This window comes from Prionailurus viverrinus, chromosome D1, assembly GCF_022837055.1.
Source record: "Prionailurus viverrinus isolate Anna chromosome D1, UM_Priviv_1.0, whole genome shotgun sequence".
Classification (NCBI taxonomy): Eukaryota; Metazoa; Chordata; class Mammalia; order Carnivora; family Felidae; genus Prionailurus; species Prionailurus viverrinus.
In genome coordinates this window covers 1,038,938-1,057,402 of record NC_062570.1, presented here as the reverse complement: position 1 = coordinate 1,057,402, position 18,465 = coordinate 1,038,938, and the positions used below count along the sequence as shown (strand labels likewise).

The 18,465-nt window shown below is 53.5% G+C and overlaps 1 long non-coding RNA gene across 2 annotated transcripts; it reads right to left on the bottom strand.

The window, feature by feature from the left end:
* Positions 1–344: 344 nt before the first annotated feature.
* LOC125176000 (uncharacterized) lies at positions 345–17,551 on the bottom strand. 2 transcript variants are annotated; one of them, XR_007156095.1, is made up of 3 exons: positions 17,220–17,551; positions 14,131–14,245; positions 345–518 (listed from the first exon to the last, which is right to left on the bottom strand). It is a non-coding gene; the product is annotated as an uncharacterized LOC125176000 (long non-coding RNA). The 2 variants fall into 2 exon arrangements; XR_007156096.1 differs by lacking the exon at positions 345–518 and adding an exon at positions 12,260–12,418.
* Between the last annotated feature and the right edge of the window lie 914 nt (positions 17,552–18,465).

Sequence of the window (18,465 nt, the reverse complement as noted above, 5' to 3'; positions counted from 1 at the left end):
GGGCCACCGCCTGCAGGAGGCAAAAGCAGACCGAAGGACAACCAGAGGCAGCGCCTTCCAACCCCAGCCCCCAACCTGCGGCACGAGATGACCTGACAGGATAGTCTGGAACATTCCTCAGACATGTAATGAGTGCTGCACATGTCTGGTCCAAGGACTGGCTGGAACCGTGCTTGAAAACACCCCCCATCCACAAGGAGGTCCCAAATGGAAGCTTCTATGCTAGAGTTTCTCTGAGTCGAATGGCTGTTCATGGGGGGAATGGACGTGGAGACTGTTCCCAGGTCAAGTAAGCTTGGGAAACTGGCTTAAAAAAGTGAAATAGGATTTACTCACTGCAGGACTTCTCAGGTCCTTTAAAATGCCAGTGTAGACGATTGTCCAAAAGCAACTCGTGGCCCGCTGACTCAGACACACTTATCCAACCGCGGGAGCCGTTTCACACGCAGGGTACCAGACTACTCCATGGAACACGCTTTGGGAACAAACGCTGTACTCGAGAGTCTGGCAAACACCTTCTGTAAGGGACAAAACAATCAACATTTTAGGCTCCGGGGACCCAATGTTCTGTTGCAGCCAGTTGACTTGCCATTGCAGCCCGAAAGCTGTCACGGACGGCACGCGGATGCAAACGAATGGCTAAGATCCTACAATTTCGCCTCAGTAGAACTCTTGCCTGTTACGTTACTCGTTTTGATTTTTTTTAACCATCTAAAAATGTCAACCGTCCTTAACTCGCTGGCCCTACAAGCACAGACTGGACTGCACTGGGCTTGTAGGCCGGATTCTGCCAAGTCGGGCTCTAAACAAACGTGCTTTTATCCTGTGTTCTCCGTAACTGGTACATTTTTTAACGCATCGCTTCAAGTCGCATCAAGTCATCCTGGTCAGCAGAAAACGCGGTTGTAAATCACATTCCCAAGTGTATTTGAGGCAGAAAATGGTTCAGAAGAAAAATCACATGTTTAGACATGGATCCTTTATGATTTCTTCTTGATAGAAAAATAGAGTCTAACTCTGCACTTAGATTTTAAGCCTACTCTGATTATTAGGAACTATTGGGAAAAAAATTGGCCTATATTTTTCTAGTATTGATTTTTATTTTCCTCTGCCTAATTTTTGAAAATCTACTTATCGCTCTTTCTCTAGAAGAAATTCCAAATGCTTGTTGAAGGAACGCATCATGCTTCTGCTGAAAGGAAACGTTCGCATTCAGCCTGGTCTTAGCCAGAAGTGAACTTAACGTTGTCTTCAACTTGCTCACCTGCCTTTTTTCCCTCCACGTGGTACATCTACTTACTTATTGCTGCTTTTAAACCAGCATTTCCCCTTTCCCTCTCTTGCCCAAATCTAAATACCTTCATGCTCTTTCCTCTTCCACGTTTTGTTTAAATCTGTGCTCAGGATAAAGAAAAGCCTGGATCTCCCTATGGTGCAAATGACTTATACAAGCAAACAGTTCTACTATTCTGCTGGGCATGTTTGCATTTTAGCGGAAGGAATGGAGCTTCATGTCTGGCACTCAGATCCCGATGGAGCTGGCAGGTGAGAGGACCGTGTCTTCCAGGACCTCAGGGAAGTTTCCACTCCTGAAATCACCTCCCTGGCCCTCGAGGGGAGACACTCCCCTTTGAGCGGGTGGTGGAGTCACACGTGGTCCCAGGCCGAGGCCCTAGTCAAGGCTAGCCTCCCGGAGACCGGGCTGACTGGGGCCAACAGAGCCCTCCGAGAGGAGCCAGAGAAGATCCGGTGTCACCCTCCCTGGGAGGACGACAACTAGTTTTCCTTCAGCTCCTCTGAACTGGCGGCTGACACCCCCGTAACGAGGGGGAAACACGAAGAGGTCCGCAGACGCGTCCCCCCCACACCCGTGGGCAAACTCCCTGGGGTGACCTGAGCCACCAGTGGAAAGTCCAGCAGCAGCTACAGACAAAGAGAGGTGTATGGGTGGGGACAGGCCACCGAGAGAGGCCACGAGGCCGGCACAGGGATGGCTCCCTGCAGACGACACCGTCTCACGGCCGGGTCCCCCTCCTCCCGCACGCAGACAAGGGTCCCTCACGAAAGGCCGACTTCTCTGCTTGCAGGACGTCTTCTGCAGCCACTGTCCCCCAACACGACCAGCGCGGAAACATCCTTCTGCCAAGCAGTGGGACGTGCTGGCTGTGGCACCGACACCCCAGGCCCGAACGGGATGTAGCCGCCGCCCCCCGGCCCCCGCCACCGCGGCGCGAGTCGGTGCTTATTCCTTAAGTTCTTCCCAGCTTCTCGCTGAACTCGGGAGGATGGTTGGGGAGGGGGTCAGGGCTCCCCCGGTGCAGGGACCCCCGGCCGGCAGGACCGCGGTCGGCTCAACCTTTGCTGCCCACCAGCATGAACCCCCTGGCTCTGCCCCACACTTTCCTCAACTAAACCTGGACACCTGCTTAGGACTTTGGGGACAGTCTCCGAGCCGCTGGTGGACTGCCTCCCCGGCATCGGCCTCACTGAAACACGTTCCTTTCCTGGGATTTTGTCCGAACCTGGCCTGTCCAGGGCCCCGAGCCGGGTGCCCCAGCGACAAACCCTGTCAAAAAACATTTCAAACCAGGGGCCTCTCCCCGCTGAGACGGTTAAGCCCCAACACAGAAGGGGGACGGATTGGGGTGCTTGGCCAGCGGGTGACAACGTGGGGCATCAAGGTTTGTGTCACCGACACTTAGTAGGTCTTCCTTGAGTAAGGTGCGGAAAGTACACAAATGCGCATTCAGCCCACCGAGAAGCGCTCTCTGCGCGGCCTGTCCCGGGCTTCGGACCGTTGCCCCCATGATTCGGAGCAGAGGGACTCTGGGATGCACCCGGGGATGTGAAGTTCACCCCGGGGACAGTGCAGCTCGGTCCGCGGGTACGACGGAGTTCACGCCACGCACTGCACTTCCTTCCCCCTTCTGTTCAGTCGCTCTCCACCAGGGGATGCGATTTCTGCAAACCCCTGCTCTTTATGCGGACGTTTTGCAGGGAGCCGCAGAGAGTAAGGCTGGAAGAGAAACAGGACCTTCGTGTTCTCACGTTACATTGTACTTTCCAGCCGTTTGAAGTCCGCGTAACCTTCCCCAAGTACTTGGCAAACTTTAAACCCTGCATCTGTGAAGCTGGGTTTTTTTTTTTCCTTCCCGTCACCTTTCACCTACTTTGAAATAAACCACTCATTGTTCTCAAGAGGGAAAACTCAAACTTGTTTTCTTTCTCTCTTTTTTTTTTTTAAGTAACCTACAATGGAGTAAAACATTGCTGGAAGGTTTGCAATTAACTAATTTACTGTGCAATAAATCTGTAAGAAATTGAAGTGAACGACGTCAGGGCCTCTACCTGCTGTTTTTAATTAACAAAGCATAAACTCTCCTTTAAATTAGAAAGGTACATGAACCCCATGCTCCAAATGTTTAAATTACACAGAAACTCATATAATCAAAGGGGAAGAGGACAAGCCCACTTTCTTGTGTATCCTGATTTGCTTTAACATTAAAATAATGACAGCAAATGTATGGAAACGAGAAGTGTGTTTGCAAATTTTATTAGATTTAACTTTTAGTTTTACCTATATTTTCCCAGGTTTTATCACTAAGAGACGATAAAAACTATTTTTTAAATCATCAAGACATTACACACAGGGTGCCACAGAGAAGAATAAGGCAGGACGCAGGGCTCTAGGATAGACGTGTATGGGATGAAAGGGACACCTCCTATTTTGCCTGCTAAGGCCTTTCGTGATCTGACCGCCTGGTTTACGCCGCTCCGTGGACCTGCCTTGCCCTGGAACCACGGGAAGCTGTTTGCAATTCTCCAAACACCCTCACCCCTCTCAGCCTTTATGCCTTTGCAAACACTGGCCGCTAAGCCCTCTCCCCTGGGATCGCTTCGTGAACGTCTAGGAGCCCAGAGAACGTCAGAACGTCCAGGAGTCTAGGAGAACGTCAAGTAGCAGCTCAAACACCATGTGATCTTAGTGACTTCCAGGCCCCCAGTTACTCCTTGGACCCTGCAAGGATAGCGTCCAGACACAGTTACATCCCGTATGATTATCAAGGTGTTTCTGTCCAGAGAGCTTCTTGAGAGGAAGAGTCGGGGGGGGGGGGGGTCTCATCTTTATGCTCCCAACAATTATCCACCCGGCCCAACGCAGGTGGGCGATAATGCCAGGTGGTGGAAACACCAGGGACCGAGCGACTCTGTCTCTGGCTGCAGGGAGGCAGGCCTGTGCTGAACTGTGGCCACGAGTTCCCCCGCAAACCCAAGGAAACAGCAGGCGCAGAAGCAGGCAGACGAGGCTCGCCAAGTGGTGGTGATGAGCCAGAGACCCCCACCCGACAACTGCCAGGTGTGGGTTGGGGCAGAGGCAATGCGGCCAGACCGGGGGACCACGGCTCTGCAGCGGGGACGAGAAAGACTGTCTGGGGGCAGAACTGACGCTTGACATCCTGGGGGGTGCTGGGGGTCAAGGGAGGGTGTCGAGCCTGAGGCGGACGAGGACAAGGTGCTGGAGAAAGAGCACCGTGTGGGGGCAGGTGGGATCTGGGCACCGCAGGGGCAAAGGCCACGAGGAGCAGAATCCCGGCCGGCCATCAGCCACGTGGCACGTTCAGTGGAGGCTGGGGGCCTGCCCGTCGACTCCGCCTTCAGGTGCTACCTGTTTCCAACGGAAAAGTGCTCTGGATCCTAAGGTGAGTTGCAAAGACTTCCTCGGAAGGCAGCCCACACGGGGTTGGGACTGCTGTTCGGAGGCAGTGGGTATGGGCAGCCGGCGGGGCCAGGCCAGGCGAACTGCGCGGTCCGGATGCACCCGCGACGCTGGGCATCTGGAGAAGGTACCACTTTGCTGCATCAAACGTGTGTGCTTCTCTACTGCTAGCAACTGACGCCTGCCAACTCTTACCAAGCTTCCTGGGCCTGGAAGTCCAGGGGTCCGGGGCCGCGCATTCCTGGTGAATAAGGTCAAGTGTGTGGTGACGGGAAGTGACAGCAGCTGTGAAAACGACACTCCGGTAAAATGAGGTTGCAACTTGAAGGCAACGCCTCCCACTGACTTCAGGACAAAAAAGAGTATTTGTCATCACTGCACAAAACAGCATCGTGAGAAGGAACTCTAGCTACAGACGCCGTTTACGGCCTGCCCTGCGGGCTCCCGGCTGCCAGCAGTGATTTGTGCTCACGGGGTTTATGCACAAGGCACAGGCTCCGGGATGCTTATTATCCAGCTGCCGGGGACGTGGGCGGCGGGCGGTGCTCCGGATGGGGACAGGGGTGACCGGGTTCCCGGGACGGTTTCTGGAATCCGAGCTTCTTCTGCACCTTCCAGGCCCTTCCTCTCACAGCCTAGTGGCTGAGGCAGGCAGGGGCCGCCAGGGCATCGGTCTGACGGTTGTGCGCAGGAGTTTCAGAGCTGAGGGCCGGAAAGCACCACACAGACAACATCTAGAAGGTAAAGTGCAAGTGTCTACCAAAAGGGGGTACGTGTCTACCAAAATGGAGACATGCAGAGAAGGCTGTGTTCAAACCACAGGAGGAGACCTGGACCGTGCACATGGACAGGACCCGGGCAGGTCACAGCTGCTGTCACGATGGGCCCCGGGCAGGTCACAGGTGCTGTCATGATGGCCCCAGGCAGGTCACAGCCGCTGTCATCATGGTCCCGGGCAGGTCACAGGTGCCATCAGGGTGGCCCCAGGCAGGTCACAGCCGCTGTCATCATGGCCCCGGGCAGGTCACAGCTGATGTCGCGATGGGCCCCGGGCAGGTCACAGGTGCCATCATGGTGGCCCCAGGCAGGTCACAGCTGCTGTCACGATGGGCCCCGGGCAGATCACAGGTGCCATCAGGGTTGCCCCAGCCAGGTCACAGCTGCTATCATGATGACCCCAGGCAGGTCACAGCTGATGTCGCGATGGGCCCCGGGCAGGTCACAGCCGCTGTCATCATGGTCCCGGGCAGGTCACAGGTGCCATCATGGTAGCCCAGGCAGGTCATAGCTGATGTCGCGATGGCCCCAGGCAGGTCACAGCTGATGTCGCGATGGGCCCCGGGCAGGTCACAGGTGCCATCAGGGTGGCCCCAGGCAGGTCACAGCTGCTGTCACGATGGGCCCCGGGCAGGTCACAGGTGCCATCATGGTAGCCCAGGCAGGTCACAGCTGCTGTCGTGATGGCCCTGGGCAGGTCACAGGTGCCATCATGGTGGCCCCAGGCAGGTCACAGCCACTGTCATCATGGCCCCAGGCAGGTCACAGCTGATGTCGCGATGGGCCCCGGGCAGATCACAGGTGCCATCAGGGTGGCCCCAGGCAGGTCACAGCTGCTGTCAAGATGGGCCCCGGGCAGATCACAGGTGCCATCAGGGTGGCCCCAGGCAGGTCACAGCTGCTGTCAAGATGGGCCCCGGACAGGTCACAGGTGCCATCATGGTAGCCCAGGCAGGTCACAGCTGCTGTCGTGATGGCCCTGGGCAGGTCACAGGTGCCATCATGGTGGCCCCAGCCAGGTCACAGCCGCTGTCATCATGACCCCAGGCAGGTCACAGGTGCCATCAGGGTGGCCCCAGGCAGGTCACAGCCATGTCACGATGCCCCAGGCAGTCCAGGAGAAACCAGCTGCTAGAGAGGCTCCATCACACCTGAGGGGCCGGGCTGGCAGCTTTCAGGCCTCGGGGCCCTGGGACGTTAAGGCAGAGAAGGCGGACTTACAGGGAGACAGGCACGAACAGCGGCAGAAAAGAGCTCACAGGCACTTCTTGTTCCCCAGTCCCTGGACAAAACCGCGGAAATGCAAACCTGATGACCGTGTGCACCTGATGGAGGGCTCAGTGGCCAGCCGCCGGAGCACTGTGGCCCCACACAGCCTGCCTGAGTGATGAGGGCCATGCCGCCTTCCCAGAGAAGCCACCTCGGTCACTGACCAGATTGGGCCCTGCGCCCACACCCCTACTCAGGACGATCCCGGAGGCCCTCCTGACTTTAGGGACCCTGCTTTGCTGCTCAACGTCTCCCTCAACCCAAACGTCCTTCCTGCCCTCCTCCCCTCCCCTCTATAGGAAGTGACCCCAAGAGCCTGCACCGGTTACCTACTCTGTACTGACCGTCGGCTCAGAGTGGGCGTCCTGGGGACCCCAGCCCACACTGCGTGGTACCCGAAGGACCCACAAAACTGGGATGGGGTAGGGGCTGGGCCGGCCACCACCCACTCAGAAACGGGGACCCCATCCACAGAAGTTGAGGGTACACACACAGTCCAGCACAGGCAGTAAGTGGAACTAGTAAAAACTGGCACCAATAACAAAACGGAATGGGTTTTTTAAAATTTTTTTTTTCAACGTTTTTTATTTATTTTTGGGACAGAGAGAGACAGAGCATGAACGGGGGAGGGGCAGAGAGAGAGGGAGACACAGAATCGGAAACAGGCTCCAGGCTCCGAGCCATCAGCCCAGAGCCTGATGCGGGGCTCGAACTCACGGACCGCAAGATCGTGACCTGGCTGAAGTCGGACGCTTAACCGACTGCGCCACCCAGGCGCCCCTATCATTTATTTATTTTTAAAGGAAGGGGAGAGAGAGAGACAGACAGAGGGAGGGAGGGAGGGGCAGAGAGAGAGGGAGACACAGAATCGGAAACAGGATCCAGGCTCTGAGCCATCAGCCCAGAGCCTGACGCGGGGCTCGAACTCATGGACCGCGAGATCGTGACCTGGCTGAAGTCGGACGCTTAACCGACTGCGCCACCCAGGCGCCCCTGGAATGGGTTTTTATAGATGGATGTGCACTAGGTGTGACATAGCAGGTGTTCAAGAAATACAGGGGAAATAGTCACTTACGGGCAGTTCTTATGAAGCAGAAGTCGGGCTTTGGAAAAAGAAAACAAATGGCTAAGAGTAACCAAATGCTTACTGTGAAAACCAGAGGGCCTCGTTGGCAGCATAGAAAGAGGCTCGCGCTGCCCGCAGGGGGACCGGGGACAGAGCCAAGGACCAGACTAGGACCTAATCACAAGAGGAAAAGGCAAGTGGCAAGATGAGAGGGGAGGACAGGGAAGCCTGACGCACTGAGAGTTACGGAAAACTCAGAGGTAACAGAACACAGCCTCCTAACGGGCAAAATAGATGCATAGCCAGAAAGTCTCTATATAGGACAGACTACTCTATCTGTACAGTCAAAAGAAATCAAGGATGGATAAAAAGGAAGTTAAAGCCAGCCGCTCAATAAAAAGTCAAAAATTCTTGGCCAATATCTCAATCTGAACCAGTTCTCCAACTTGGAACCCAATGACCAAAAGAGAAGCCCGATCCCCAAGAGGAAGCTCCAGGAAACACCACATGTACATGGTAAAGATCCCCCCAGCCCCAGAGACCAGCGGCCGTGGACTTACCTAGCTGCGTGCTGGGGAAAGGGAATGACCAGATACTTGAAGAATCCTCAAACACTGGGTCTGACATGAATAATGGAGACCTGAGGTGACAGCACAGGTCCCCTTACAGAGGGCCGCAGAGGGCGGAGTACAAGTGGAGGCCAGCTCACAGGGGCCCGCCCGCTCTGCAGGCCACCGCAGCATGCACATCCCTCATCCCCAAAGGGGGACCTCACGGTGGGGGCTTGGCCTGGGGGGTAAGGACCACTTTCGTGGGGAAGTCGGAATATGAGCCCTCTAAGCTCCCTCCCTCCGCTCCCAGCCGAGACACCGAGTCAACGCCAGCACGTTGGCCCCAGGAAAGTGGGAGCATGAATCAGGGCAGGAAAGGAGTCAATGGGAAGGTGACCTCGAGCCAAGACTTGAAGGATGTGAGGGTTGGATGGGAAAGAGAGTAACAACTCCAGGTTCTGGTTTGAGCGTCTGGACAGCGTCGTCGTCTATGAAGATGCGGACGCGAGAAAGCGGGTTTGGAGACCAGATGGACCCCTGAGCGTGGGCTTGTGGAGGGTCCCGGGCTGGACACAGACGGCGTGAGGGCTGAGCGCTGACAGCAAGAGCCTGAGTGCACTGCACACAAGGGAACCAAACCCCGATCTTTGGGATGGAAGTAAAGCAAGGGAAGAGGGAGAGAGGAGCCCAGGAGGCAGGAGGGAAACCAAGAACCTTGCGGCGTCTGGAAACAAAGTCGGGAGAGTCTGTCCACCGTGTGGGGCCGACGACAGCCCTCCGGACCCACAGGGCGGGTGTCACTGGGGACCTCCACAGAAGCGCTGCTGAGGTCCAAGGCCTGACTGGGACGGAGTCAGGAAAGAAGGGGAGAAGAGTGTGCAGGACGGGCTGTAACCAGGGGAAGAAGGGGAACTCAGGGTTTACGAAGAAGGGATTTCAGTGGTGCACATGGGGGAGGGAAGACCGCGGAGGGAGGGTGTCGCATCCCCGCGGGGATGGGGAACGGGGACACAGTAGGGGGTGAGGGCAGGAAGGGCGGAGCACATGGGCAACGAGCAGGTGCATGTGTGGTGGGGCAGGAGCTGTGACACTTGTGTGCGGCCACAGAGGAAGACGCGGCCAGTCCAGCTGGTCCACTGGGACGCGAGTATGACACGAAGAGGTACAGAACCAATGATCCAGGGTCTGGATGATGGGAAGAAAATGACATGGTGCAGAGATGCTGCGGGGAGACAGGTATGGTCAGGTTTCCTTAAAGCCCCCCCATTTCCTAACCCGTGTGCATGTTTCTGCAGGGTACATATTGTCACCTGACCGTATAATTTTCTCTTGTTTGTAGATGGTGTACCTGACTGGACAACAAAGAGCGGGAGTGATGTCAGGACACAGACTCGGTCTTGTTGTCTGTTCCAGCTCCACCCCTGGTGAGTGCTGCCCGGTACTGATCGCCGGTCCCTGGTCCCGCACCCGCCAGCGGCGGCCGGGACTGATCGCCGGTCCCTGGTCCCGCACCTGCCAGCGGCGGCCGGTAGTGATCGCCTGGCCCAGGTCCCCCACCTGCCAGCGGCGGCCGGTAGTGATCGCCTGGCCCAGGTCCCGCACCTGCCAGCGGCGGCCGGGACTGATCGCCGGTCCCTGGTCCCGCACCTGCCAGCGGCGGCCGGGACTGATCGCCGGTCCCTGGTCCCACACCTGCCAGCATGGCCGGGACTGATGGCAGCTGTAATAAACACCAGCTGAACGAAGGAGGGACGTGAGGTACAAGGTACAGGAAAGGGTCTGGGATCAGCTCAGAGCCCGGCCTTGGTGCCTGGGGAAGTGGCGGTGTGCAGACGGTGACAAATTCTGCAAGTTCATTCGACCTTGAAATGAGAAGGAAGTGAACTTGGAGCGGCTGGGAGGCCTCGCAGCTCGGATGCGCACAGCCAGCTTCTATCTGTCTGTGCTGCCTGATCCCCCGGGAACCTGGCCGAACCACAGTGCTGCTTGGGAGATGGCACTCCGCGCCAGCTGAGACGTGACCCAGGGCTGCCGTGCGGAGAACGCTCCCTGTGTCCCAGGCGCGTCTCTCGTTAGTTTACACGTATTACCTCACTGGATCCCGCAAGGAGAAGGCAGAATGAGACACGACGAATATTTCTGGTGGCTGCTGCTGGGAGGGTGTGGGCAGGTGTGGGCAGCCCGGCCGCTCTTCCTCCAGGGCCCCCTGCGAAGCTCCGAGGCCCCTGCACTCATGTGGTTCCTGTTGGCGCGTCTCCCGTGGCAACGCCACGGTAACGGCTTTCGTGTGTAGGTCATGCGCCCTTGAGGGAAAGGAATACTTTTTGTTTTTCTTTTCATCCTCGATACCGCTGTTGAAAGGGAGAAGCCACCGAACGAAAAGCCGAGCTGACGGCTCGTTAAGCAAGAGAGCGTGCAGTCTCTTCGAAACAAAGCGTAAAGCTCATTTGTTTTCTTTATTGAGGTCTACGTGACAAAAATCATTTCCATACATGAAGGCACACAACTCGGTGTTGTGATATGCGTCTACACTGCAAAATGATCACATCAAGCTAGTCAACACCCCACATGGTTCCTTCCCCCCCTCCAACATACTCTTCTCTAGAAGCTGGGGAAATATGAACTTCAGGGACATGTGCAGGGATTGCCTGACCCCCAGCTGTACAGGTGTGTACGGCAGTGGCTTGCCGGCCTCACAGGTGCGATGCTGTGACCAGCCTCTGGTTTGCAGAGCTCTGGTCCCTGACTGTCGTGGATTAGCTGGGGCCAGTCTCACACCGGTCTGGCATTACTTGCGCGACGAGCAGAGAACAGGTGGGCCTGTCCTGGGAGGCTTTTACTCTCAGTGCCTAACACGGCATCTTCTTCAGTTAGTGCTCGTTTAGAATGGGTAATAAAATCACTTTTTTCTCCCACTTCATAATAAACAATACTCCTTAAAAGCCCATAAAACCAGTATCTTGAGCCTGGGTGACTCAGTCGGTTAAGCGTCCGACTTTAACTCAGGTCACCATCTCACGGTTTGTGGGTTTGAGCCCTGCCCGCGTCAGGCTCTGTGCTGACAGCTCGGAGCCTGGAGCCCGCTTCACATTCTGTGTCTCCCTTTTTCTCTGGCCCTCCCCTGCTCACTCTCTCCTTCTCTCTCAAAAATAAATAAACATTAACAAGAAAAATTTTACACAAAATAATATCTTAAAGAGACAGAACCAAAAAAATCCAAGCCATCTAAATGTCTACTAATAACATAAGGAAACTATGATTTTTTCAGCCATGACATTATGAGCCCTCTGACCATATTACAATATGAAAGTATGTTTTTGATAGAATAAGTGAAAGAAAAATATACAAAATTTTAAAAAGAAGCAAAAGGCATACAAAAAAAAAAAAAAAAGAAAATACACCAAGATGATAACATGGATTGTAGTTTAGGGAAGGTGGAATTCATGATTTTTTTAAATGTTTATTTTTGAGAGAGAGAGAAGAGAGAGACAGAGAGAGAGAGATAGAGACAGAGGCAGAGACAGAGAATGAGCTGGGAGGGGCAGAGAGAGAGGGAGACACAGAATCCAAAGTAGGCTCCAGGCTCCGAGCTGTCAGCACATAGCCCGATGCAGGACTCAAGCTCACGAACCACGAGATCATGATCTGAGCCGAAGTCGGATGCTCAACCAACTGGAGCCACCCAGGTGCCCGAGGAAAGGTGGAATTATTAGGTGATTTTCATTTTATTCTTTCTATGCTCTAAGTGATGTTACAGGTGTCAATATTACTTAAAAATAGAGTAATCTCTACATCCAACGCAGGGCTCGAATGCACAACCCCAAGATCAAGGGTCCCACACTCCACTGACTGAGCCGGCCAGGGGCCCCTAACTAAACATTTTAAATGGTACTTACTCTCTTCTCACCGTGGCTCCTGGAAACAGAGCAGTGGTGTGAACGATTTCACACTTGGTCTGGCCCTACTAATCAACCTGTCATCATCACCACCATGCACGATACCGCCCAGCTCACTGATGTAAGAAGAGAGAAAGCAGATCTGGACAGAAGAGAAAGATGAAGGAAAACAACTTTGCATAAATTCATACGCTCAGTCTCCCCTGAGAATGTGAAGGGAGACAAAAAATAAGCATTAGTTGTTACTCCTCACCTTCTGTTCCCCATCTATTTAAATATGGCACGTTTCCCAGTGAGCCTGGGGGGCTCATCGGTTGAGCGTCCAGCTTCGGCTCAAGTCATAATCTCGCCGTGAGTTCGAGCCCCGCATCGGGCTCTGTGCTGACAGCTCAGAGCCCGGAGCCTGTTTCAGATTCTGTGTCTCCCTCTCTCTCTGCCCCTACCCCACTCGCACTCTGTCTCTCTCTCAAAAATAATAAACATTAAAAATAAAATAAAATAAAATAAAATAAAATAAAATAAAATAAAATAAAAATAAAAGTACAGCATGTTTCCTATAGTCCCTCTTCCCTTCCCTGTTCTCACCAAAACTCTGGCCTGAATGGACTCCCAAACCAGGGAACGTGAATTCAGAATGTGCTCCCTAGACCTGCAAAGACTGAGGCTTATTACTCGGTAGGTCAGTCACTCCTCCTGGAGTCTCCCCCTCCTCACAGCTTGGCTCCCATGTCCTGACCAATCCCTGGATACCACCCATCCCGGAAGCCCTTCCCTTCCCCAGCCTCCATGCCTCTGTGCCCAATGTGGGACTTGCACTCACAACCCTGAGAATAAGAGTCACATGCTCCACAGACTGAGCCCCACACCTCGACTTTTAGCTATGATCATAGCAACTATGTGTAGTGCTAATCAGATGTGAGTATATAAAACTGTTAAATACACACATATTTATATATAAAAAACACATAAAATTGTCACGTCCATGACTGATAGCCGTATATATAACACGTACAAAATTTATACATATAATTTAAATATATAATTTCTAAAATAAATTATATATATACATATATATATATATATACACACACACACACACACACTGTCTTATTTAATGTGGGAAATTTACCAATTAAATATGCAAATTAGTAGGCAAAATAGATTTTAAAGATGAGGATCATGAGAGAGGTATTAGGAAATGGATCCCTTTGGTGGGAAAGAACTTAAAATATATTGATAGTCAATGAAGAATGTTAGATATCTTATATTCTTTTTGAAATAAGATGGAAAAGGGGCACCTGGGTGGCTCAGTCGGTTAAACGCCCATCTTTAGCTCAGGTCATGATCTCACAGCTCATGAGTTCGAGCCCCGTGTCAGGCTCTGTGCTGACAGCTCAGAGCCTGGAGCCTGCTTCGGATTCTGTGTCTCCCTCTCTCTCTGCCCCTCCCCTGCTCATGCTTTCTCTCTCTTGTGTGCACAAAAATAAACAAACATTAAAAAATTTTTAAAAATAAAGTAACATGGAAAATTAGCAAATACAGGAGATACTGATATCCAAAAGCAGCCATCTAAAATGAACTCTAACAGGAAACCAAATTTCACAGAAAAATAAGTATTTTTGCATTTTATTTTGAAAAACACAATGAAATAAAAATAAGTACCTTGTCTCTTAGTTTAGAATTCCAAAGAGTCAAGAATTTACTGTATTATTGGCATCACTCTCTGAAAACCTTCATCATATTTGCCCTTCCCAACATCATCACAGAGAGGATCCTTTGTATAAAAACATAAAAAGGCTTCTTGAAATTTTCCCCAAGGTCTGCATGAAATCAGTTGCTAATTAAAGCACTTACCTCATCACCACCCTGGCTGATGTTGCCTTGTTTTCAGGTATTTTCATCCAGCTCAGTTCTCGTTAGTCAAACACTTTGCCATCTCCAACATTACCGTGGTCAACTTGATGTAATCCTGTCAATTTGACAAGATTTAAAATTTCACTTAGAAATCAATTTCCAATGACAAGAAGGCCTGACAGGCAAGTATGTAGATGTAAACAGGTGTTTGAGGAGGAGGGGTCATTGGATTAGTTTCATGCTCTGCCCTCACGTGCAAGGATGTGACAATGACCGCTCTGATGACCCGCACCGCCTAGATCAGGAAGGAAAACTTCCAGCATTTGGTCAAACTCGCATTTTAATTTTTTAATGTTTATTTTTGAGGGGGAGAGAGAGAGAGAGAGAGAGAGAGCGAGCGAGCATGAGCGGGGGAGGAGCAGAGAGAGAGACACAGAATCCAAAGCAGGTTCTGGGATCTGAGCTGTCAGCACAGAGCCTGACCTAGGGCTTGAGCTCATGAACCACAAGATCATGACCTGAGCTGAAGTCAGACGCTCGGCCGACTGAGCCACCCAGGCGCCCCTCAAACTCTCATTTTATAATTCAGCCTTAGGGAACTGAACGAGTAACCCCCAGATCATGCAACAAATGAGGAACAGCTCAGGGTAAATTCCAGATCTTCACTGTGTCCTATGTAATCAACCAGGTGGAAAGAAAATGGATCTGATGTTGACAAGACTCAATCTCTTGCAACACCCTCCCCCAACCTGGAGAAACCAAATAGTTCATCCCCAAACCTGCTCAGTCACCCTCCCCATGCAAGGCCAGGGCTAGGCCCACAGGGCCCAAAGCCTGTGCTGAGCAGCGTGGGATCAAATCACTGTTCACTGGGTCTAAACAAGGGCGACAGCATGGTTATTAGCTAATCCTGAAAACTGCTGTTTCAAAAGCAATATTCAGGGGCGAATCACTGAAATCAAAACAAAACCAACCAACCGACCATCCACGTATCATCTCACAGGAAACAAAGGGAGAGGAGCAACCCGGCTTACTTAGGGCTTCTAACCCACCAAGCCAGGGCTCAAATCCCAGCCCGAAGCCTCAGCCCGGCCCAACCCCACCCTGTTCGGCTTTCTCTCCAGAACATCTTTAGGGAGGGACTGGTCTTATGCAAGGCGGGTAGCACCTTTCATTGCCTCCTGGCCTCTGGAACTCAGCAGTAAGGAGCGTGGAGGAGAGTGAGAAACCAAATTTACACAGAGGCAGTTGAGCAGGTATAAAACTTTTACTTCTTTTCCCGCCTGAGTGATAACAGTTCACGGTGGAACCACGGTTGGTTTGTAGAGGAGATACTATAAACCAGCTCAAACTGGCTTGTAGAGAAAAAACTAACAAATCCTTGCTGTCACTTGTGAACTCAGGATTACAGGGCCTGACCTGAAAAATTCCAAATGGTCTTTTCAACGCTCTGGAAGAATTCTTCATTTGGCCAGGGAAGCCGCTAATGGCGAACCTGGTGTTAAACTGCACTTGCATGGACCTGATCCAGGGACTCTAAGAACCTTCCTAGAGTTCAAATCGGACTCTGCTTTAGACTATTCAGTGGTTATTCTTTGAGGGCTTCCTCAATACGGCCTCCAGCTGCACCTTTCCAACGGGTGTGAGCTCCTACCAGCGCCCTGGTCCTCCTGCTCAGCCCGCCTCCGACCCACTGCAAGCCTGCCTCCCTCCACAGCCCTCTCCACTCGTCCATGGCCTTCTGTTTTTTCTTCTTGCGGGGAGCCCTCCTGACACCTTGAACCTGGCCTAGAGGCCTCTCTCAAGTGGCCCGGGAGCAATTCTGCCATCACAGCTCTCCCCGCGGCCACCTACTGGTCCCTCCTCTCTCCCGCACAGGCTTCTTGAGTGTTATTTTACACTGTGTCTCCAGTGCCTGGAAGCTAGTGGACGCTCAGCAGCCGGGGGTTGAATCAGATGGGGTTTGGAAAGAAATTAATGCCAATGAGAACCTACCAGTGCTAGGCACACCAGTAATTTAGATACATCTTTCTTTTAACCCTCAAACAGCCCTAAATTGTAAGGCTCATTCACCCCATTTCGTGGATAATGAAATCGAGTCTCCAGAGTTCACTTTGGCAAAGAACGCACGGAGTAGGATGGAGCGGTCAGCAGCTACAACGCCCTCTTGCGCAGCGGACCAGCCACTTTGTGCAAGCCCTGGGAGCAGGTGTCAGAGCGCAGGCCCCGCCCACTCTGCCCAGACCCCGCCCACCACCTGTGTGCCCCGCCCACTCCTGCCTAGGTGGCCCTCCGCTCCCCAGGTGCCCCGCCCACCCAGCCTGAGGTCCCGTCTTCCCCTGAGTGCCCGCCCACCTTGTCCAGGTCCCACCCACCACCTGGATGCCCCGCCCACTCCTGCCTAGTGCTCTCCCCACTCACCCAGGTGCTCCGCCCACCCGCGGGGCCACCCAGGGCAGTAGTGCTTCCTCCACACCCTGGGCTGCTTCCGTGGGAAAGCGGTCGCGCGCCCTAGGTGTGCGGCCGGGAGACAGTGGGAAAGGTGGTCAGCAAAGAGGGGTCTCCCGCGGCCTGCCCCGGGAACAGACGCGGGCGCGGCTGGCACCGTCCGGGACAGCAGCATCTCCACCTTGTTCGAGGGCGGTCATGCTCTGCCGGCCACATTTCCCCGACAGGGGCCAGCCCTCGACCAGGCGCCCTGGGTGGGGGTAGTGCAGCTGGACACTCTGCCCGGTGCGAGGGTAGTTGGGGATGCCCGGTGCAGGGCTGCGAGCAGCTGGGCGCTGTGCCCTGGCGTTGGAGGGGGAGGGCAGATGGGTGCTGTGCCCTGGAGCGGGGGGAGGGCAGGTGAGCGCTCTGTCCCGGAGGGGGAGGGGAGAGGGGAGCTGGGCGCTGTGCCCGGGGGTTGGGGGTGGGGGGGCCGGCACAGGGCTGTGGGCACAGTCACCCAGTCCCTGGGCGTGGCCTGGTTCGCACATCTGCACTCCTGGGCACCTGCCAGCGGTGCACTCCGATGTCCTTCTCTGAGCCCGAGACACACATCTCTGCACACGTCCCCCTGGGACACGGAGTTTGCGGGCTCAACTCACCTGTGGCGCTGCCTCCCCAGAGACGGGGAGCTCCTTAGGTCAGGGCCTGCTCTGCTGTCCCTGCGTCAGCACGGTCCTGGCACTCAGAGGCAAGGCTGTAGGACGCCCGCGTCTCTCCAACGGTCACCAGGGAAATCTTCCAAGCACCTGAATTGTCCCGTGGCCCATGCAAGGCCGTGTGGGGGACACCAGAGAGGAAGATCAACCTAAAGGAAGAGGCATGGCAAGCCAGCAGGTGAACGTCTCCTTCGTGTGACCTTCTATGCATCCAAGCTACTCAGCTAGATTCTGAGGCAAACAGCTGGAAATTAAAGCATTTTACATCCACCATCCTCTCCTCCCCATTTCTAACCCACGCTGACAGTACGTCTAAATTACTGTGGGAATTCAGAAACGGTCATATCACTTACATTCATGGAAGAGATTTTTATCTCGATCCCCCCATCCTCCTCCACCTGTTCCTATGCAGAAGGAGCCCTGGGCGGTACAGGAACTGGGCGCTATTAGTTTCAATGACCGCAGAGGCCCAGGTATGATTTTTCACTTTTCAAAGGAAGGAATTCGTGCTTAACCTCATCGACAACATTCATTCGGTTACAGATGTTTAAATTTTAACTTAAAGATTCAAATAAGTGCTGCCTTCTTGGGAGGAGGCTATGTGTTTATTTAACAATGCTGTCATTTCTCAAAACATTTTCTGACATGTTTAAAGGTCATGAGAAAAGCAGCCTTGTTTCGTTGGGGTGATACCTCAAATACCTGGGATTCCGAGCGCAGGACGAGCAGGCTAGAAACCTTTCTGGTCCCCACTCCCCTCCTAGTTTCTTAAATTCACAGCTAGTGTTCTTGCAACACAGACAGACGAAAATGCCTTTTCTGAAGCAAAAAGGAGCATGACTGACTGACCTTATTTCACCGGAGGAAACGCATGGGGTCATGGCTCCAAATCCCTGAGGACACGCGTTCACTTTCCCTACTTTCCTTTTCCTTGACGTTGTTTCGGGGAAGTTGCAGATTCTCCACCCTAACCTGTTGATCTCAGTCAGGAGAGCCGGGTAACTGTGACCTTGGCTGTGTTGGTCTTCATCATTCTAGTTCTCTCCACCCCACCTCCCACCTTGTCCTGTCCCATCCTACCAATATGTGTCCTTCTGTCCCCATGTTGTCCTTCTGTCCCCTGTGTCCTTTGCTCTCCTATGAGTGTCCTTCTGCCCTGTGTGTCCTTCTGTCCCCATGTGTGTCCTGC